A 22,329-nucleotide genomic window follows, 5' to 3' on the forward strand; every position below is an offset into this window, starting at 1 on the left:
TCGGTTTCTTGTAAATGCCTGCCACTTGATAGGTTAGTAGTTACAACCTTCGGGTTCTGTGTTGTTAGGACAGTTAGGATTATAGTATTTTGTGGGTCATTCCAGACAGGGTATGCGGGATCCATGTTCTTGTGTAGTATGACTAAATCAGGATTTCTATTCCTCAGGGATTGCTATAATTTTGTCGGATGCACTTAAGGTATTTTCATCGGTGAAAGTAATATTTTTTTAATGTTTTATATGCTACTAAGTGATGTAGGATGTATGAAGGAATTGCTTCACATGAGTTCCTCGTTCTTGTGTCTGTTCTGGTGTATGTAGTACTGCTGTATTATTAGTTCTTTTCAGATTAAATTAATATATTTTAATAATTTTGTTGATGCCATGTACAACTTTTGATCCCATTGTATTGTTATAAGCCAGGCTAAGAAGTACTCTAGTGCTTGTGTACAATTATTGATTCCATCTGTAGTGTTGGAAGGAATAGTTATGTTATCTTTTACCAGTGCGTCTCATTAACCCCAATCACAGGTACTAGCTATTCCACGGTCACGGAAAATACTTTTATTAAATGTGTTTGTTTTGGTTCGGTACTCTCTGAGGGGCGCTTCCACTGAATTACCGTCTACTATAACTTCAAAAACCCCAATAGGTAGAATTCCGACCGGTTACACGCGCATATATATATTTACATGTATATATATATATATATATATATATATATATATATATATATATATATATATATATATATATATATATATATATATATATATATATATATATATATATATATATATATATATATATGATTTCTCGTCAAACACAAAATAGAGAAAACTGCGGAAGGTCAGGCAAATCAGGAGTTTTAATTTATGTTTCAAGTATACTTAGAGCATCAGCGAAACCGTTTTGTGCTTGTCCTATCCAGTTCATTGATAAGCTTCAGGGCCATGATGCCCCAGGCTCCCAGTCTCTGATGCTGTTAGGATCAGGAAGTATTGAAGGCACAATAAGTTCGTATACTTTCCCTCCTTCTGGTTTTCCTTTAGGATTGCTTCACTCCTCACTCCTGCTAGTCAGACGGGAGGATAATTAGGAACCAAGGTGGAAGGACATTTGTAGTCTTACACCAGCCTTTTACCGACCTTCCAGGGAGTCGGTATGATTCCGTTTGGACGCTTATTGTCAGATGTCTAGGCCTACGGTTTCCTGTATGCTGGACAGTCCTCAGCAGGGGCGAGTGGTGCAGCAGAAGGCGGATCTCTTGCAATAAAGGGCCTCCTGACTCCTGCCCATTAATGATACGGAAAATATTCTGTACATTACTAGTTTAGGGAAGCCCCATTATTAATAAAAATACAATTCTTCCAGTGTGTGAAACACAATACAACACACAGTGAGTGCATCTTTTTCTTTTTATTAATTTCATTAACTTTAATAAAGTATAAACCCATTTCAATGTCGTACCCGCTAAGTGCAAAGAATAAGCATTATATTATATTGAACTTTTTTTTTTTTCCCTCATTAAAAGTGACAATTTCAAGCAACTAATTCAGTGAGCAACAATGAAAACTTTTGAGCTCCTCCAAGGCTCCAGTCATTTGTTGCACCCGGGCCTTTTGTTAAGGTTTTACGCTATTGGTCTTCAGTTGCCAGTCTCCTCTTGATGACATCATTAACTTAATTATGCCTCCCATGCTGGTCTGAGGGTTCCACATATGAAGGCGTATGGGGGCGTGGCTAACGTGTTGCTCTGTCCATTCAACGCCTCATTCAGTCTTGTTATCAGTGTGGATAAAGCCCACAAAAAGAAGGGTTATTCCACAGGGTCGGCCTGGGGATCAAGACGAGTGCCTAAGGAGGAGTTTTGGTTGGTCAGAAAAAATCCCTCGCATGAGGAGTGTTTAGTGCTTGCAGACAAGCTTGCTCTAGGTTATTTAGTATACACAAAGCGGTTCCGAAAAAAACAGGTTTGATTTTGTCCAGGACAAGCCCCATGAGCTTAGCCAGGAGCACCCCTGCTGCATCTAGAATGATTAGGTTGATCATATCCTTCAGGTGCTGGGGTGTTAAGCCGGTATAATATTCCCCGCTGAGCCCACTGTGAACTGACGATTTTACATCTCGGATTTTTGTAACATCATCATCATCATCATATATATATATATATATATATATATATATATATATATATATATATATATATATATATATATATATATATATATATATATATATATATATATATATATATATATATATATATATATATATTAGAATTTGATATGTTGCCAACTAAACAGCTTATAAGTGATTGACCCAATTGAACTAATAAAGGATCTTGCTGGGCTATTTGGTTTATGAGTCTTAATAAGACTGTACATATGTGACAGTGAAGGGGACAACGAAGAAAACTGTTTAATGTGATTATCTTCGTCTCTCAACACAAACTTCAGTGTTGAGGTGATTATTTATGAGTTCAGAATATGTTGCAACATCACATAAAAGGTCAGTCATTTTAGATAGATAGTAATCTTTGTTCAAAATCACTACTGTGTTGACTTTATCTGCTTTAGTTACACGTAAATCCTTATCTTTCTTAAGGGTTTGGATTGCCTTCATAATTCTTTCCGGACAATTTGGGATACATGGCTTCGACATACAAGCATAAACAATGCCCTTGCAAATGTTCACCTTTTCATGTGTTAAATCACTGTATTCCTAAAATTTGTAAAATACTCTGGCTATGTCAACACTGTCAACTACCGTGTTAGAGGAAACAAAACTTAAACATAACCAAGAACACACAAGGTATCACTATCTAGTTCTGTCCACCATAAATGAGTCAAACAGTTTATATTTCCATCAATGATTTTACGTTCTCTTCGAATGTGCAATCCGGAATTCATCGATGAGGAATTTTAGTTGTATATATATAATATTGGATTTAACCTAAAGTACCCTAGATCTTGTATAGACAAATTGTTAATATCTTTACATCTTAATATGATTAACTCTTCTTCTAGTAAATCCTTCTGGTCCTTTACCAAAAACATCTGTAATAACTTCTGCACTCTCTCTTTCCTCCTCTCTTATGATCTGATAACTCTATAGCCAACTCTCCCCTTGATAAAGTCAATCTCTTTGGCACCTTAGTCTCCTCTAACTCCACCTTAGACGATTCCTACTCTATCCCTCCTACTCCTGCTTCTCCTACTGAACCTATGCACTTTCCTATAATCTCCACTCGTAGGGTTGCCGGTGTGTTATCCAGGTTGGATGTGAGTAAGGCGCATGAACCGGGTGGAATACCCCCTCGTGTTGTGAAGGAGTGTGCTGAACTTCTGGCCCCTGTGCTCGCTCACCTCTTTCGCCTTTGCCTCAAAACCCAAATTTTTCCTTCTTCTTGGAAGCATGCCTTGGTTCAGCCCATCCCGAAGAAGGGTGACCACTCCAATCCCTCTAACTATCGTCCCAATACCCTAACTTCATCCCTCTCTAAAATTTTCGAAACAATCTTCAACTCTCATTTTCTCCGTCACCTTGAACGCCATTCTCTTCAGTCGAATCACCAGTATGGCTTTCGCCAGGCAAGATCTACTGGTGATCTGCTCTCCTACTGCACTTATCTTTAGCCATCCTCTCTTAGGGATTATGGGGAAACTCTCGTCGTGGCCCTCGACATCTCCAAAACATTTGACAGGGTATGGCACAAGTCTCTGCTTTCTAAACTTCCCTCTTATGGTTTCTCTCCCAGACTTTATTCTCTAATTTCTAGCTTCCTTGAGAACCGATTCATGGCAGTTGTTGTCGAGGGATCGATCTCTCGCTCTTTCTCTACCAATAATGGTGCCCCACAGGGTTCTGTTCTTTTACCTACTCTTTTCCTTCTTTTTATCAATGATTTACTTCACACTACGACTAATTCTATCCATTCTTACGCTGATGATTTTGCTCTTCTTCACAATTTTTCCTTCCCCTAATTATGAAACTAGATCTGTTTCTTGAGCTGATATCATTTAATTTATCAATGCGGATCTGTGAAGCATCTCCGAATGGGGAGGTAGAAACTAGGTTAAATTCAATAGTAATAAAACTCAGTATTTACCAATTACACTTTCCAAATTAGATGATCTCCAACCAATCACATTTCAGGACGCAATCATTCTGCCAAATTCTAAAATAGATATGCTAGGCCTCACCATTTCCTCTAATATGTCATGGAAGCCACACATCCACAGCTTTGCTAAAGCTGCCTCCCGAAAGCTGGGAATGCTGTACAAATGCCGTAGCTACTTCACTACTGAGCAGTTGCTTCAAGTTTATAAGGGATTCATTCGTCCTAATTTGGAGTACTGCTCTCATATCTGGGGTGGCTCTTCTTCTGTCCAACTGCTAGATAGGGTGGAATCAAAGGCGAAATGCCTTTGATTCTTATTAACTCTCCTCCTTTAGTTGACAATCTTTTTTCCCTTTCTCTTCGCCGTAATGTTGCTTCATTCTCTCTCTTTTACAGGTACTTTAACGGGCAATGTTCGGTGGATTTGGCATCCTGTGTACCACCGGCAAGACAGTGGGCTCGTAACATTCGTCTTGCCCGGGGTGCCCACCGCGTCTCTGTGGATGTCGGTCACACTAGAATAACCTGTTACAGTGCATCCTTCTTTCCTCACACAGCCAAACTGTGGAATGCTCTGCCTTCTTCTGTGTTTTCATACTCTTACAGTCTGTCTCACTTCAAATTGCTCGTTTTCCGGCATCTTCGTGGCGTAGATGAATACAGTCTTTTTCTCTTCTATTTTTAATTTCTTTTAACTCTTATTTTTTCGCCCCTTGGCTCCGATGTGGGTCGATGACCTGTGCCCGGGTGGATAATTCCCCGTAAAAAAAAATCCAATTGTAGAACTGATCCTATACATGAAAACAAAGCGTCGGGGTGTCAAGGTTACAATTGTCACCAACCATAGGGGCGAAACACATGGAGTGCATTTAACACGAGTGTTCCTACAAAAATAATGATGTAGAGACTGCAGGATGACATACCTGTAGAATAATTAAAACTCGTGTCTGCGCGAATGGACACTTATACAAACTTTCAGAATTACTACACAGAAGCCTTACTGGAACCCCTACAGGTCCAATTACTGATAGAGCGTAAGGTAATGCGCTGTCAAAAGAAGGATAAAAAACATGCAGGGTCGCCTGTTAAATTTATGAGACCAATATATTAATAAAGAAATAAAGGCCAACGAGCTCCTGTCCGCATGCACCCACCTCACAGCACCATGTATTTAATGTAGAACTGATTTTAATGAAGTTTATTTTATTCTTGTGTGGATAAGATATATTTTTGTCATTTAATTCTCCTAGTAGGATACTCGGTATAACCTGACCAATAATTGATTTAATAAAGTGTATAAATCTTTTGTAAATTTATTTATTTATTTTTAGTCACGCATAATTCGTTTATGGAAGACAATAGATACCGGTACTGTTTTGTACTTATATTTCTCGCGATCTAAACATCTCGCGGCCTACTAAACATCTCGCGGACTACTAAACATCTCGCGGCCTACAAAACATCTCTCGGACTACTAAACATCTCGCGGCCTACTAAACATCTCGCGTACTAAACATCTCGTAGCCTATTACATTTCACGGCCTACTAAACATCTCGCGGCCTAATAAACCTCTCGTGGCCTACTAAACATCTCGCTACCAAAACATCTCGCGACATAAACATCTCGCAGACTAAAAATCTTGGGGTCTAAACATTTTGCGGCCTAAGCATTTCGCGGCCTAAACATCTCACGGCCTAAACTTCTCAAGGCCTAAACTTGTCACGGCCTAAACATCTCATAGCTAAAACATCTCATAGTCTAAACATCCTAAACATCTCGTGGTCTAAATATCTCGTGACCTAAACATCTCGTGATCTAAACATTTCGCGGTCTAAATATCTCGTGACCTAAACATCTCGTGACCTAAACATCTCTTGGCTTAAACATCTCACGACCTAAACATCTTGCGGTCTAAATATTTCGTGACCTAAACATCTTGCAGCCTTAACATCTGGCAGCCTGAACGTCTCATGGCTTAAACATCTCAGGCCTAAACATCTCACGGCCGAAACATATCACTGCCTAAACATATCACGGACTAAACTTTTCGCGGCCTAAACATCTCGCAGCATGAACGTCTCATGGCTTAAACATCTCATGGCTTAAACATCTCACGGCCTAACCATCTCACGGCCTAACCAGATAAAAGGTTTGGGTAACTACTTAGCGACTTGAATATGGTGGACAGCTGTTGCTCCGAGGGACTTGACCTCAGTCTCCTTTTCTCTTTATTTTAGCCTTGTTACTTACCCTTGTGTTTCTACTCGCTCCTAAAAATATGAAATAACCGAAAGCGCTTAAGAGCTTCGTGTTTTCTTTTTTCCTGTGTGGTTATCACCATAAACATGGATCATGCACACATGCAGTGATATATTATGAGAGAGAGAGAGAGAGAGAGAGAGAGAGAGAGAGAGAGAGAGAGAGAGAGAGAGAGAGAGAGAGAGCAATATGCGTGGCAGCAACACTGGAGTTAGGACTAACTCGCGCACTGGAGTATTGATTCAGCCACCATCTATCTGCCAGTCTGAGCAAGACTTACCTCTACTCTATTCGCTTCTCTCAGTACATTCCCCAGTCATCGGGCGGAGGAGGATCAATGGGGAGGAGAGACTTTATTATGAAGACAATAAACAAATAGGATGGTTAACTTTTTTGTAGTCAGTTGAAGACATAAGGTGGTGCGTGCGTGCAGGCGTGCGTGCAGGCGTGCGTGTGTGTGTGTGTGGCGAGCGTATTTCTTCTTGTTGCAACGCTTCGTTTCGTTCACGTTCTAAGCTTATCATCCATCACTTCAAAATATAATTTTCCCCCTATATTTAAGCCTCTGTTTTCCTAAAAACACTCCATGTAAGAGAGAGAGAATGGAGAAAAGAAAATTTGTAGATTGGGAGAAAAGTTCTCACGTTCTCTGGCAGTGATCACACAAGAGGACAATGGATGTGTCAGAGAGGAACATAAACAAAGGTTTGGGGTACACCAGGTGTTAGTGTCTTCACTCACACCCAGATTATATTACTTCCCTGCTCAGATTTTCCCTTTTATTTCCTTTCTTTAACAAACCTAATATATATATATATATATATATATATATATATATATATATATATATATATATATATATATATATATATATATATATATATATATATATATATATATATATATATATATTGAGTACAGACTAGTCTGTACTCACCCCTGAAGATGTGAATTACACGAAAGCGCCTAACTTCGTGTTTTTTTTCCTTGTGGTTATCAGCATATACCTAGATCACGCGCACCTACAGTGATTTATTTTATATATATATATATATATATATATATATATATATATATATATATATATATATATATATATATATATATATATATATATATATATATATATATACAGTTGCGTACATTACGTTACATTTCAGAAATAAAAGAGATATGGCTACTGTCGTATCGGATGGATTGGTATGCCCGAATGCGAAGTGTATATCTTAATAATGCCGTAATGATATTTGTAGCTCTTTATATTACTCCTGCTATGAAATAAACAAGTTGTCATTTAAACTCTTAATCTAAGACGCCACAGATTGCTTTGTTTTATGCACAATTAGAAACATACAACTCAGGGGATACGTTTCCATATAGGAATACCCTGTATATTATATGAAAGGAAGCATATAGCTACAACAAAATACTCGAATTATGTTAAAATTGTATTTGTTTCACTGTAATATCGGTTCACAGACTCTTGTTCTATTTATAAAAGAAATGCGAATTACATGTTTAAATTGGGTAGTGTAAATATTTACAATGCAGTGCTTATGTGCCCATGCGATGCTAAACCAAATACATAATCAAGTTTTTTGTCCTTTTATTTTCTGTTACAAATATGCGAATCTTGTTTCGAAACATACGATGAGCTCAAGTGTAAAAGGTGCCAACTACACTCTTAAGAATTAAGAAACCTCTTCATTTGTTTAAAAGTCGACTTTTACTGATTACAAAGAATGGTGTTTCTTTTTTTTTGCGAAATCATTGCCTCATATGGAACACCATCCGAGCTCATAATGTAAATTCCTGTCATGGATTTGTTATTCACGATAGAGAGTTTTGTAGTATTGCACACAAACATTATCACTATTCTCGGTGGAGCCTAAGCAAGGTGGACTGGCAGGCATGTCGACGCTCACCGTGTGCTATAGCTAAGGATGAAGATACAGTATTGGCGCTACCAGCAATCATCATCAAAGCGAGCCCATTGCTGCACAACTCCAGGTCAAGACCAGGTCAAAAGCTTCTAATTTTAGAACAGTAATTAACCTATTGAAGCCTCTCCATTCCCTATAACGTAATCTTCATTGTCAATAATAATACCGTTTTTTGTAACCCTGGATTACACTATAACAGCTGCAGGTGAAGCTGCTCTATTCGTCACCGCTGCCAGTATCCGCGAGGAGTAAGCTAAGGCGGTCTTTGTAATCTATTAGAAACAGGATACACCCCGAGGGGCTGCATAGCTACACACCAGACACAACCCGAGATGACATGTAAATATGGAACATCGGATGGAATATGCGCTGAAATTTGCGGGCGAACGGTGTAGCTTCTGGAACCAGGTAATATTCAGTGATGAAAAAACATTCTGCTCGAGCCAACCCAGATCTATAAGAGTTTGGTGTAGAGTTTGTATACGAAACACAAGGCAGCTTATATATAAATAGGCATACAGAGAAATGTGAGTCACTGACATATCAACACCGTAAGTGTAAAGATACTTGGTTGCTGTGTGTTCAACAACAGTGATACATAAAAGCAAATATGATATACGTGAACTATAATATACAGCAGTAGTAATATGCGGTGAGTCCTGTTAAACAACAGTAATGTACAAAAACTGATAATTATGTCCATTAATAGTTGTTAGTAACAAAACTTACGTGTTGCATCAATTGTGTATAAGAGCAATAACGCTTAGCAGCAGCAGCAGCAATATATTATGACTTCAGTATAAAACAACAGCAATATACAACAATAGTACTGTTAAAAATAGTGATGAAAACAACAGTAATGTTTAACAACATTAAGGCAGTGGGAAATAATTGTGTACAACACTTAGTGCACTGCAACAGTAGTCCATACCAAATGTAGTGTACAAAGGAAGAACTATAGAAATAGAGTTGTACACAAAATAATGCAAAACAAAAGTTGTATACAACAGTAGTATAGAACAGTGTAAAACAACAGTAGTGTAGAAGAGTGAACAACAACAGTAGTGTAGAACAGTGAACAACAACAGTAGTGTAGAACAGTGTAAAACAACAGTAGTGTAGAACAATGCAAAGCAACAGTAGTGTAGAACAGTGAACAACAACAGTAGTGTAGAACAGTGAACAACAACAGTAGTGTAGAACAGTGAACAACAACATAGTGTAGAACAGTGAACAACAACAGTAGTGTAGAACAGTGAACAACAACAGTAGTGTAGAACAGCGAACAACAATTGTAGTGTAGAACAGTGAACAACAACAGTTGTGTAGAACAGTGAACAACAACAGTAGTGTAGAACAGTGAACAACAATTGTAGTGTAGAACAGTGTAAAACAACAGTAGTGTAGAACAGTGAACAACAACAGTAGTGTAGAACAGTGAACAACAACAGTAGTGTAGAACAATGTAAAGCAACAGTAGTGTAGAACAGTGAACAACAACAGTAGTGTAGTGTAAAACAACAGTAGTGTAGAACAGTGAACAACAGTAGTAGAACAGTGAACAACAACAGTAGTGTAGAACAGTGAACAACAACAGTAGTGTAGAACAGTGAACAACAACAGTAGTGTAGAACAGTGAACAACAACAGTAGTGTAGAACAGTGAACAACAACAGTGTAGAACAAGCAACAGTAGTGTAGAACAGTGAACAACAACAGTAGTAGAACAGTGAACAACAACAGTAGTAGTAGTGTAAAACAGTGTAGAACAGAACAACAACAGTAGTGTAGAACAGTGAACAACAACAGTAGTGTAGAACAGTGAACAACAACAGTAGTGTAGAACAGTGTAAAACAACAGTAGTGTAGAACAATGTAAAGCAACAGTAGTGTAGAACAGTGAACAACAACAGTAGTGTAGAACAGTGAACAACAACAGTAGTGTAGAACAATGTAAAGCAACAGTAGTGTAGAACAGTGAACAACAACAGTAGTGTAGAACAGTGAACAACAACAGTAGTGTAGAACAGTGAACAACAACAGTAGTGTAGAACAGTGAACAACAACAGTAGTGTAGAACAGTGAACAACAACAGTAGTGTAGAACAATGTAAAGCAACAGTAGTGTAGAACAGTGAACAACACCAGTAGTGTAGAACAGTGAACAACAACAGTAGTGTAGAACAGTGAACAACAACAGTAGTGTAGAACAGTGTAAAACAACAGTAGTGTAGAACAGTGAACAACAATTGTAGTGTAGAACAATGAACAACAACAGTAGTGTAGAACAGTGAACAACAATTGTAGTGTAGAACAGTGAACAACAACAGTAGAGTAGAACAGTGAACAACAACAGTAGTGTAGAACAGTGAACAACAACAGTAGTGTAGAACAATGTAAAGCAACAGTAGTGTAGAACAGTGAACAACAACAGTAGTGTAGAACTCTTGGGTTATTTTATGGCTGTTGATCATGATGGGGGGCAATGTTGTGTGAGTCTTAGGATGATGATGACAGACCATGAGGTATGAGTCTTAGGATGATGATAGAGGCCATGTTGTGTTGATGATGATGAACCATGTTGTGTGAGTCTTAGGATGATGATGACAGACCATGAGGTGTGAGTCTCAGGATGATGATGGAGGCCATGTTGTGTTGATGATGATGAACCATGTTGTGTGAGTCTTAGGATGATGATGACAGACCATGAGGTGTGAGTCTTAGGTTGATGATGACAGACCATGAGGTATGAGTCTTAGGATGATGATAGAGGCCATGTTGTGTTGATGATGATGAACCATGTTGTGTGAGTCTTAGGATGATGATGACAGACCATGAGGTGTGAGTCTCAGGATGATGATGGAGGCCATGTTGTGTTGATGATGATGAACCATGTTATGTGAGTCTTAGGATGATGATGACAGACCATGAGGTGTGAGTCTCAGGATGATGATGGAGGCCATGTTGTGTTGATGATGATGAACCATGTTATGTGAGTCTTAGGATGATGATGACAGACCATGAGGTGTGAGTCTTAGGTTGATGATGGAGGCCATGTTGTGTTGATGATGATGAACCATGTTGTGTGAGTCTTAGGATGATGATAACAGACCATGAGGTGTGAGTCTTAGGTTGATGATGGAGGCCATGTTGTGTTGATGATGATGAACCATGTTGTGTGAGTCTTAGGATGATGATAACAGACCATGAGGTGTGAGTCTTAGGTTGATGATGGAGGCCATGTTGTGTTGATGATGATGAACCATGTTGTGTGAGTCTTAGGTTAATGATAGACCATGTTGTGTGAGTCTTAGGTTGATGATAATGGTCCATGTTGTGTGAGTCTTAGGTTAATGATAATGGTCCATGTTGTGTGAGTCTTAGGCTGATGATGGAGGGCCATGTTGCGTGAGTTTTAGGTTGATGATGGACCATGTTGTGTGAGTCTTAGGTTGATTATGATGGTGGGCCATGTTGTGAGAGTCTTAGGTTGGTGATGATGATGGACCATGTTGTGTGAGTCTTAGGATAATGATAGACCATGTTGTGTGAGTCTTAGGTTGATGATGGAGGGCCATGTTGTGTGAGTCTTAGGTTGATGATAATGAACCATGTTGTGTGAGTCTTAGGCTGATGATAATGAACCATGTTGTGTGAGTCTTAGGTTGATGATAATGAACCATGTTGTGTGAGTCTTATGTCGATGATGGACCAGGTATGAGGACCCCAGGTGGCGGTGAATGGTTTTGGTAAAGAATGGCACTGGAGGGATGTGTTACGCTCACCAGTCACAAGAACACAGAGGTCGTCACGGTGACAAACAATGGTGTTTTTGATAACTTGTGAGCACACGGAGTACGGTGGTGTTACCATTCTTTTCCTTGTTGTTTGTCCTCACAGCCATATCCGCGGAGTTATATTTCACCCCGAAGCAGAGGGTTGGCAGAAATCTTTCTCCAATCACAATAGGATTTCCCCTACAGCTTCTTGGAAAATGTTGTGACTGCAAGCCTGTCCACATTTTCACATAAATTTATCATACAGTCAGTCGTGCATTTATGGAAATCTAGTTCGATAAAAGAAATTATCTCGAGTATATCAATATTTCATATTCGTAACGACAACTGACATTCTGCCAAAAGCGAAGGCCAATACCTTTCATAAATATAGGAGACGGGGCAGTTTAGTTTTTTACCACTACGTGCATATATATCTATGACCAGTATGGCGACTGTTGCCATCCAGTAAAGTCGCGGATGTACTGTTGACTCGTGCAGACTCCTCTGGGTTAGATTAAAACTCACCTCCATTATCACTTCACTTGATGTTTTCTCTCATTCTCCATTATTGTCGCAGTCTCTTTTTACCTTAAATTCCTCTCTTTGTCAGCCTTTCTGGTTCAACCCATTGCTCAACACTCGTCATATTTCAGAATATTTTTATTTAATTTCCCTGTAATTGTACTTTACTGTTATACTAGCCAACGTCACCACTAACGGTACTTTTCCTGTCATTGTACTTCACTGTCACACAAGTAAGCGTTTCTACTACCGGTGCTTTCCGTCATTGTATTCACTGTCACACAAGTAAACGTCTCCACTGCAACCAGAGAAACAACCATTCACCAACCACAATTTTAAAATACTAACATTTTCACTTTCCAGGCCAGACATTGTAATCCTAGAGTCCCTCTACACTTCGAATATTCAACCAGATCAAAAAAACACAACCACAGAACACCATCTTTACACCAAGGAATCGGGATCTCACTATCAGTACACGAGTGGTCCTTTCATGGTTTACTTTTGAGTGTTCTTCGACATATCTAATTAAAAATAAAGATGAATGTATAAGTATTGGCGATAATTTTTCTTTTTCATCTGAGATTCCTTAAGGACAAGTACATCAATGAAAACAAAATCTGTTTGAAAAAGAGTAGTGAAACTTATATTAAAGATTTCCTATAGCTAATAATGTTAAACATGACATACAATATTTCAATCCTCAACAAAGCTGAATTTCCAAGACATACGACCCACTACTTTCACATCACAAGTTATATATCAGACCGTGATGGGCATATTGCGTCAAGAGTATAGCATTACGGTATTAAATTTGTGACTAATACAAGTGTTTTATATCCGTTATAATTCAGTTTTACGCGCCATGTACATCACTTTTACGACACTTGAATAATTTGTATGTGAAGTAAATTATTGGCTACGACAGCAATAAAATGAAGCTATATGCAGACATTCTATTGTATCTATTGGTACTGTATATACAGTAGTACTACCTTTGTTGGCCTGTTGTACATTATTATGCTAAGTTTTTGATAAAACTTAATATATATAATATTACAAGCATCTACACCCACATTATATATATATATATATATATATATATATATATATATATATATATATATATATATATATATATATATATATATATATATATATATATATATATATATATATATACACACTCACGAGTACAGTACATATTAGAATGATACTTAGCTTCAAAAGCGTAGGTCTCACCTCATCAGATGATCCCATCTGGTGAGTAAACATCGCTTGAAATATTTATCAAGTATTTTAATATTCAGTGGCTGCTCAACAACAATAAATTTTAGCTGCTGTCGCCTCTGGCCGACTGTATTAGGGCTGTGCGCTCCGTTGAGTTATACTGTTGAGTTGTCACAGAGAGCACTGTTTATAACCGTACAAGCCAATTTTGGTGCCTATGTTTCTGCAGATCATTGTAAGTATTATTGTTTGGTAAAATCTGGGAGTTTTCATGTTATGCAGCTTAGTGGACACGTGGTTGGCTGTCCGTTCGCGCGACCAGTTTGAGTATGACCTACACTCGTTCAGGGTACCTGACAAAATGATGAGTCAATTAAAGTAGAACAGGAATTAAAAAAAATCACAGATACGATACATAGCTGAAAATCAATGATCTTAGGCCATGGTTCATAGAGAGTTATTGTATAATATAAAAACTGACATTGAGTGATCATAGTGACACTCACTTCGTTCATGCTGAATGCGAATCTAGTAATTTTAAAGCGAAGGAAAATCGGTCAAGGGCTAGCAAGAAAATATTGACTTATTTAGATTACTTTGATATTGATGGTAGGATGGAGTAAAAAGAGATGAATTTGACTATATTTTTGAAGAAAAAAAAGGGACAGGACATTTCTTGCCCGTCCAGCTTGTAAATGAAAGATGTTGAGTATAAAATAAACTTCCTATGAAATTCAAAGAACTTCATATATTTTCTATTTAAAAATCAAGAGTTGTTTTCTTGTATCCGCATGGCTATTCTGCTTCTTACTTCTACCCCCCTACCTCCCTCCCTCCCTTCCTACCGATTGGGAAGTAATTAACCTGTGTGTGTGTCAATGTGCCAATCAGTCAATCCATCGCGTAAGAGGGAGAAGTCAGACAATGTAACAAAGATTTTACTGGATGTCTGTAATAGATCTTCCACTCAGAGAAATTCGTAGTGAACGGAGTAATTTAAATTTCAGACGAATTAAAGACAATTGGACTATACAAATGAAGACACATAGTAATAGTGTCAAGGTGTGTTAACTTAATAACTCAGTAAATTATTATGTTAACTTTATAACTCAGTAATAGTGTCAAGGTGTGTTAACTTAATAACTCAGTAAATTATTATGTTAACTTTATAACTCAGTAATAGTGTCAAGATGTGTTAACTTAATAACTCAGTAAATTATTGTGTTAACTTTATAACTTAGTAGTAGTGTCAAGATGTGTTAACTTTATAACTCAGTAAATTATTGTGTTAACTTTATAACTTAGTAGTAGTCAAGATGTGTTAAATTTATAACTCAGTAAATTATTGTGTTAACTCTATTACTCAGTAATAGTATCAAAATGTGTTAACTTTACAACTCGATAAACTATTGTATTAAATTTATAACTTAGTAAATTATTGTGTTAACTTTATAACTCAGTAATAGTGTCAAGATGTGTTAACGTTATAACTCAGCAAATTATTGCATTAACTTCATAACTCAGTAATACAGATAGTGTCAAGATATATTAACTTTATGACTCAGTAATAGCGTCAAGATGTGTCAACTTTATAACTCAGTAAGATATTGTATTACCTTTATAACTCAGTAATAGTGTCAAGACGTGTTAACTATATAACTCAGTAATAGTGTCAAGATATATTAACCTTATGTGATGGTTAAGATGGTGATGATCAATATACCAGATTTATGGTGATGTGTGATTATTATGATGGTGATGATCAATATACCAGATTTATGGTGATGTGTGATGGTTAAGATGGTGATGGTCAATCTATCAGATGATGGTGATGTGCGATATCGGTCAATAGGAAAGACAAATATAAAGAATTTAGTGCCGGGAAAGACTTTTAAAGGTGTTTAGTTGAATGTGTTGATCTTGTAAATGATAAACAGTAACACAGCCCTTGTGTAAAAGCCAATGAAATCTTGTGCGCAGAGCTGGTTTAGAAATATAGTCACAGCCTCTGTACGAGAAATACCAGAGAGAAACACTCAACCCTCCACAGTCCGGCGTCATTTCACACAGGCAGATAAAACCATTGAACGTTCACTATATCTGGTGATGGTGTTGTGAGGGGGGGGATGAGGCTGGGCGGAGGACAAGGAACAAGAGGCTGCAGCGGTGTTGTGATGCAGCTAGAAGAGTCGGTTCTTACTGCTTGATGATTACCATTTAATTCCCCATCAAACAGAATTTATATTTTGAGACATTTTTCACCACAGTTAAATGTATTTCTATCCCATGTATGACGCCTCACTCCTCGGGGGTGGAGGTACGACAATATAGCCTCGAGACTACCTTGACACTATACCTAACTCCTTTGTTCTCTCTACTTCCCTTATCGCCTCCCTTCTTCTCTCCTCCGTGTATTTTTCCATCATACTCTTCCACGATGCAGGGTCTCCCTCAATATACCCAACACACTTGCTACACTCTCTTCACTCTCCTCTCTCTCCTCATGTAGTCTTCCCACATGTCCATACCATCTCAGCGATCCTCCCTTCAGAGTTTTAACGTTATATATATTTTATAATTCATTAATGGTCTTGTCCTTAGAAAATGTCAGAAAAATAAAGAAAATTATCACCAATACGTAGACATAAAATTTTCGATCATATATGCCGAGGACTGACATATGCAAATGCTTACTCTGGTCACTTTTTTTTTTTTTTTTTTTAGAGTTTTGTGTTATTTTTTAACAATAAATTTCACCTAAACCTGTGATACAAACGGTTCCTAAAGACAAAAGATTTATAAAGCTCCCCTACCTGGGTTAAGTTAGGTTAAGTTAGGTTTATGACCAGTCGGAAGTTCCACCCCCCCCAAAAAAGAATTGCAAACAAGTTATCACAAATCGACTATTATCCATAGTTAATAGTATTAGTAGTATTAGTAGTAGACGTAGTGCTACTTATTTTCTAAGTTTGTTCTAAACGCCTGGAGTAATAAGTAATTTTTTTTTGCATAAATTAGACTCCTGGGGTAACGATATTAAAAAAAAATGAAAAATTATAATAATGATGAAGTCCAGAGAAATACGCTTCAATTCTTAATCTTGATGTATATTTCTATGCCAAGGAAAAAAATAATACTGAGAACCACTTCTTTGGGACTAAGTGAATAATATAAACTACCGCTTCAAGGGTCCTCAGTCACCTGAGTGGCTGTCGTTGTCAATGATGTGGTGTTTGGGAAAGATGTAGCCAGGCAATAAGTCCTTTAAAGGATTTTCATTATATTTCATAATTTTACAATTTCAAGGACCACCAGTTATTGAAACTCTTAATAAGCTTACATAATTTAAGTACAACCATATAAATAATCTTAATACAAAAAATAAATCTTCCATTTCTTATTATAAAAGAATACTCGAAGAAACGACATCATGGCAGCCACCAAACTGAGAGGCTTCCGGAAGCCTGCCAGGTAAGGGTTATAGCCAAGTGCCTCTTCACTGCCACTGGGGGTGGGTGTCTAATGTATACACTGCTGATGTTCTTAGCTTTTTTTTTTAGTCTTAATATGGTGTTTAATTTCCATAAGGATTTTTACCTTATTTACGTTTAAACAAAATTTGGATCAATAACTATTATGAGGATACTTTATTTTCTTTGTTAAATTTATTGTTGGTGGCTTGAGTGTAAATTAATAACGACTCCTTTCACCTTCAGTGGTGCTCCGGCAAGTCACTTTTACTGTACATGTCTTTGAATTTTTTAAAATTGTATAAAAAAAATTGCTCTCGATATTTTGTGTTTTAAATTGTATCCATTAAATAGTAATACCAAGAAAGACACTTGAAAAAAAAAACCGCCCGGGAATGTAGGGCGTAGGTACTGTACACGTGAGCGGACGAGAGGCAGCTGTTGTAGGTACAGTACACGGGGTGATGTTAGAACTACTTGTGGACATCAGGAGTACTTAATGGTTAGCTGGGAAGGAAGAGTGACTAAGGAAAGTGAGGGTCTATGAAAAAACAAGTATCTGTATGAGGAGTTTGTTTTAGCACCAGTCGTGTATATCTGTATGTCTGGTCGCTCACATGTTAAAGAGTGTTCCTGAGAAAGTAATGTTACTTACTAGCTCCGGGAGGAGTAATTAAATGAGTTAGTGGTGGCACTTGTGAGAGGTGAGGGCGTGGATGAGTAGAGGTTATGACGTGGGTAAGATGGCGACCTGCAGTGTAATGATCAGCATACTGGCCCGCATTAGCGGTCCAGGGTTCGATTCCTTAGCAGGGTGAAGCTATGGGCAAATTTGCTTAAGCTATTTCCCTCTATCTACCCAGCAGTAATTGAGAGCCATGGTGTTGATCGAATTGCGGATCGTGTTCCGGGGTAATAGTTAATCAGTGCAGTTGGCAAATTGTCCGGTCTTTTCGGACTTTTCCTTAACACTGGATCACACAACTCATTAATTTAGGGTGTGATTGGTGTGTTGGCGACCAGTGGTTGAGTATTAGTGCATGTGGGAGGTGAAGCTATAGACTTACTGTAGCATCTGTTCTGAAACACCGCACACCGTATACCGGGTGTTTTAGGCCTTACAATATATTCGTATAAATTATTGCAGAGGATAAATGAACTTCACACACAATAAACACGGATAAAAAATATTCTACACAAGAGACATCAAGCGACACTTTATTGTGTTGGTTTGCTTTTTCTGTTTGCCTTATAAACATTAATAATCAGTACCATAAACCAGAAACGCTATAACACTCTTTAAAAACAAATATCATTACTTTTACCCAAATAATTCAATGTTTCATCAACCCATGTTTAAAATCTTAGCTGTACCCAAGTTAACACTTCCGACCTGACTATAACTTACAATATCTAGGGATCCTCCCACCATATAACTGACTAAAATCTTATTAAAGAAAATTAGATTAAGTCTCATGTATTCGTCACACTGTACATGGCCTCCCTTCTGTCTCCAGGAGTTTGATTATTTTCCCTTCTTGCATTTCTTTTTCTAAGAAAATTTTAGAGATGGTAAGTTGAAATTTAGTCACTAAGGGATTTAACGTTTTTTTTTTTTTTTTTTTTTGGTTCTGCTTCATATGTGGTTCATGGAGTGTCATGGGGGTAGACATGGCATGTCTTGTGGAACGTACTGCAGTGCTTTCCTCATTTTGTATCTAACATTTTATGACTATTGTATTTCATGGATACCCGATCTAGTAAGGAAAATTTCTTTTTAATTCTCGATACATAACGTCAGGTTACAAAACTTTAAGTTCTGCAGCTCCTTTATCTCTTCCTGATGCTACATCGTGTTGATAGCTCAAAATAATTATTCTCTCTCTCTCTCTCTCTCTGTGTGTGTGTGTTTTTAATGTGCAACAACTCCCTATGTATGTTAGACATGTTATTATGTTACCCATTTTAAGTGTCCAGCTACAACCACTGAGGACTTCATTTTAGGCCGGCCTCCTCTTTTTAACTCGACTGTGTTTACAAACACCTAGGAACACTTGTCGTTCTTGTTCCGTTATTTTTTTCCCGTCTCGCATCATAACCTTAAAAAGGACAGCGTTTGCATACCACTCGTGGATGCAGGTGGCCGGCTTCCCAGACCGTCCCTCCCACAACAAACACTTCATATTTTAACTGAATTCTTCAGACCTCTCAGTGCACAGGACATACCAATTCTCTTTACCTTTTACAAGAGCGACAAATTCATTCCGAAATCAACACAGCAAATTCTTTGTGTGTTGTATGCATTTTCAGTTCCGACTTGTTGTGTATAATAGTTTTGTATATACACAATCTTACAATCACCAACGTATAATACTTAAATAATACAGTGGGGAACATACTCTCCATGTAATATATCTTCCTTGTCATGTCTCTCGCCTAGACGAAGTGAGAACATCCATCCAAAACACACGAGATCTTCCTCTGACATCTGTTGTCTTCAGAAGTCGTGTATAACTTTACTGAGAGAATAATAGTTTATGATGCACCAAACACTATGAACCATGAACCACCAGTCAGTGTAGGTGGTACAGTGTGGCACATAATACTGTGAACCATGAACCACCAGTCAGTGTAGGTGGTACAGTGTGGTACATAATACTGTGAACCATGAACCACCAGTCAGTGTAGGTGGTACAGTGTGGCACATAATACTGTGAACCATGAACCACCAGTCAGTGTAGGTGGTAGTGTGGTACATAATACTGTGAACCATGAACCACCAGTCAGTGTAGATGGTACAGTGTGGTACATAATACTGTGAACCATAAACCACCAGTCAGTCTAGATGGTACAGTGTGGTACATAATACTGTGAACCATGAACCACCAGTCAGTGTAGATGGTACAGTGTGGTACATAATACTGTGAACCATGAACCACCAGTCAGTGTAGATGGTACAGTGTGGTACATAATACTGTGAACCATGAACCACCAGTCAGTGTAGATGGTACAGTGTGGTACATAATACTGTGAACCATGAACCACCAGTCAGTGTAGGTGGTACAGTGTGGTCTGGACACAATGATCTCTTTGCCAAACTCACAATCCATAACTCTGATTGTCTTGAGATATTTATGGTCACTGGCACCTTGTTCATCCTTAACTATTCAATGTCTATGATCCACTGTTTATATTAAGGTTCTGGCACGTTGATGTCTTGATGTACTCCTGGTGTGTGACTCTATTTGTTTTAACATACTGAAGGTGTTAAACAATGAGTGCATTGACATATTTAATTGAGCAACAGTTTGATTCCTTAGTATTATTGAAAGTGTTTCGATATATTCATTGTCTATGAAACTTTGGTATTATGGACAAATTTAATGGCCAATGATAATGATTTTCTTGATAATTTTGAGTGGGTCATTTTGTCTTTACATACTCTTGGTCTCTGACACTTTGGTGGATTTTTTTTAATGATTTCAATTGAATTAAAAAGTAATTTATTTAAGAAAAGGGAAAACAAAGAAGAGGGCAAACAATAGTAGGAAGTTATGGAGTAAAATTACATTGCTGATGTTTGAGTCAACTACGTTATGAGAAGGTTGATGGGAGAAAATTACAAGTGAAGATATTGATTTTCTCAAGAGGTGATTTACGTGTTATAACCACATGCTGCATCACACTCAAGTATCCAGACGTGTGTACTTAGTCTACTGACGTGTTCTAAGAATGTCTTTACTTGTACTTAAGGTGTTATAACCTCACTCTGCGTAGCACTAAGGTGTTCTTGCTCTAATATTAAAGTTTACACAGGTGACAGGTGATGTAAGTGTGTTCTTACGTGCACTTCAATGATTGTATGTATTGTGCACTACAGTAGCTGTCAATGTAACAATGATAAAAAACTATTGTATACAACAATAAAACAAACAGAAACTAAAACCAACGATTAAACTTAAAGCATAGAAGAGTTAGATACTGAAGAAAAAATGAGAAACACAGAAAAAGTTGTTGATGTTAAATGTAAGAGTTTCATAATAACGTGCAAGGCATGGGAGGTGTATTTGAGTAACAGAGAAGCAATTAATAACATGCTTCCACTTAACAGGTATTGACACAAGACAATGAAGCTCACCCGCCGCTACAATTAGACATAAAACTTAATATTTTTGTATATCAACGACGGTCACACAGAGGTACGTACCCTGTACTAAGTGTAATTCTAATAGCAAACGTTTGTAGTAGTTGAATGAGGGTGCGCCAAGTCCGTAGACTTGCTAGTGATAGATTTGTATGAACACAGTGTACTGTAGTGTACCTTGTTTACTCAGTATTAATGGCGCTACACTTCAAATATATAATTAACTGTTCATGGCATCATTAAAGTCTCCCTTTAACTGGCTACGTCGACTATAACACTGACCTCTTTTTTACATCGTAAAAATGAACATGATAAATGTAATTTTATTTGGGGAGGAAAAAGGCAGTAAGATATGGACGTAATATTGTTTCTCTAATCTACTAAACGTTGAGGAAGAGAACAAAATGAAATGTACTGGAAGATATGTTGACATAAAGAATCCTATCGAAGACATTATTACAATGAACGAGGTATAAGATGCTACCAAATACATAAGACATGGCACCTCGCCAGTAGGTGATGACTTACCACCGGGCACCGACGTTGTGTAAAAAAGGCGATACGGAGGAGCTTCAGCTTTGCTCAGGAAGCAGAAAGGAGACGCAAGAATAAGAAAAGACTCTTATTCTTCCAATACTAAGGAAAGCCGACTAGAAAGACTCTCTCTCTCTCTCTCTCTCTCTCTCTCTCTCTCTCTACGAAGAAATATAAACCAGTGGAATGGTACAAGTAACTGGATTTTGGGTTTTCTCTCCAAATTATGGCGGAGGTCATTGTTATACGGTTTTCTAATGGAAATGTGTATAAACCTTGATTAAAATTTAATTGCTGCAGAAAATGACTAGGCCCTTTACTGTACC

The sequence above is a fragment of the Homarus americanus genome, unplaced genomic scaffold (assembly GCF_018991925.1).
Source record: "Homarus americanus isolate GMGI-L3 unplaced genomic scaffold, GMGI_Hamer_2.0 scaffold21914, whole genome shotgun sequence".
NCBI classification, from domain to species: Eukaryota; Metazoa; Arthropoda; class Malacostraca; order Decapoda; family Nephropidae; genus Homarus; species Homarus americanus.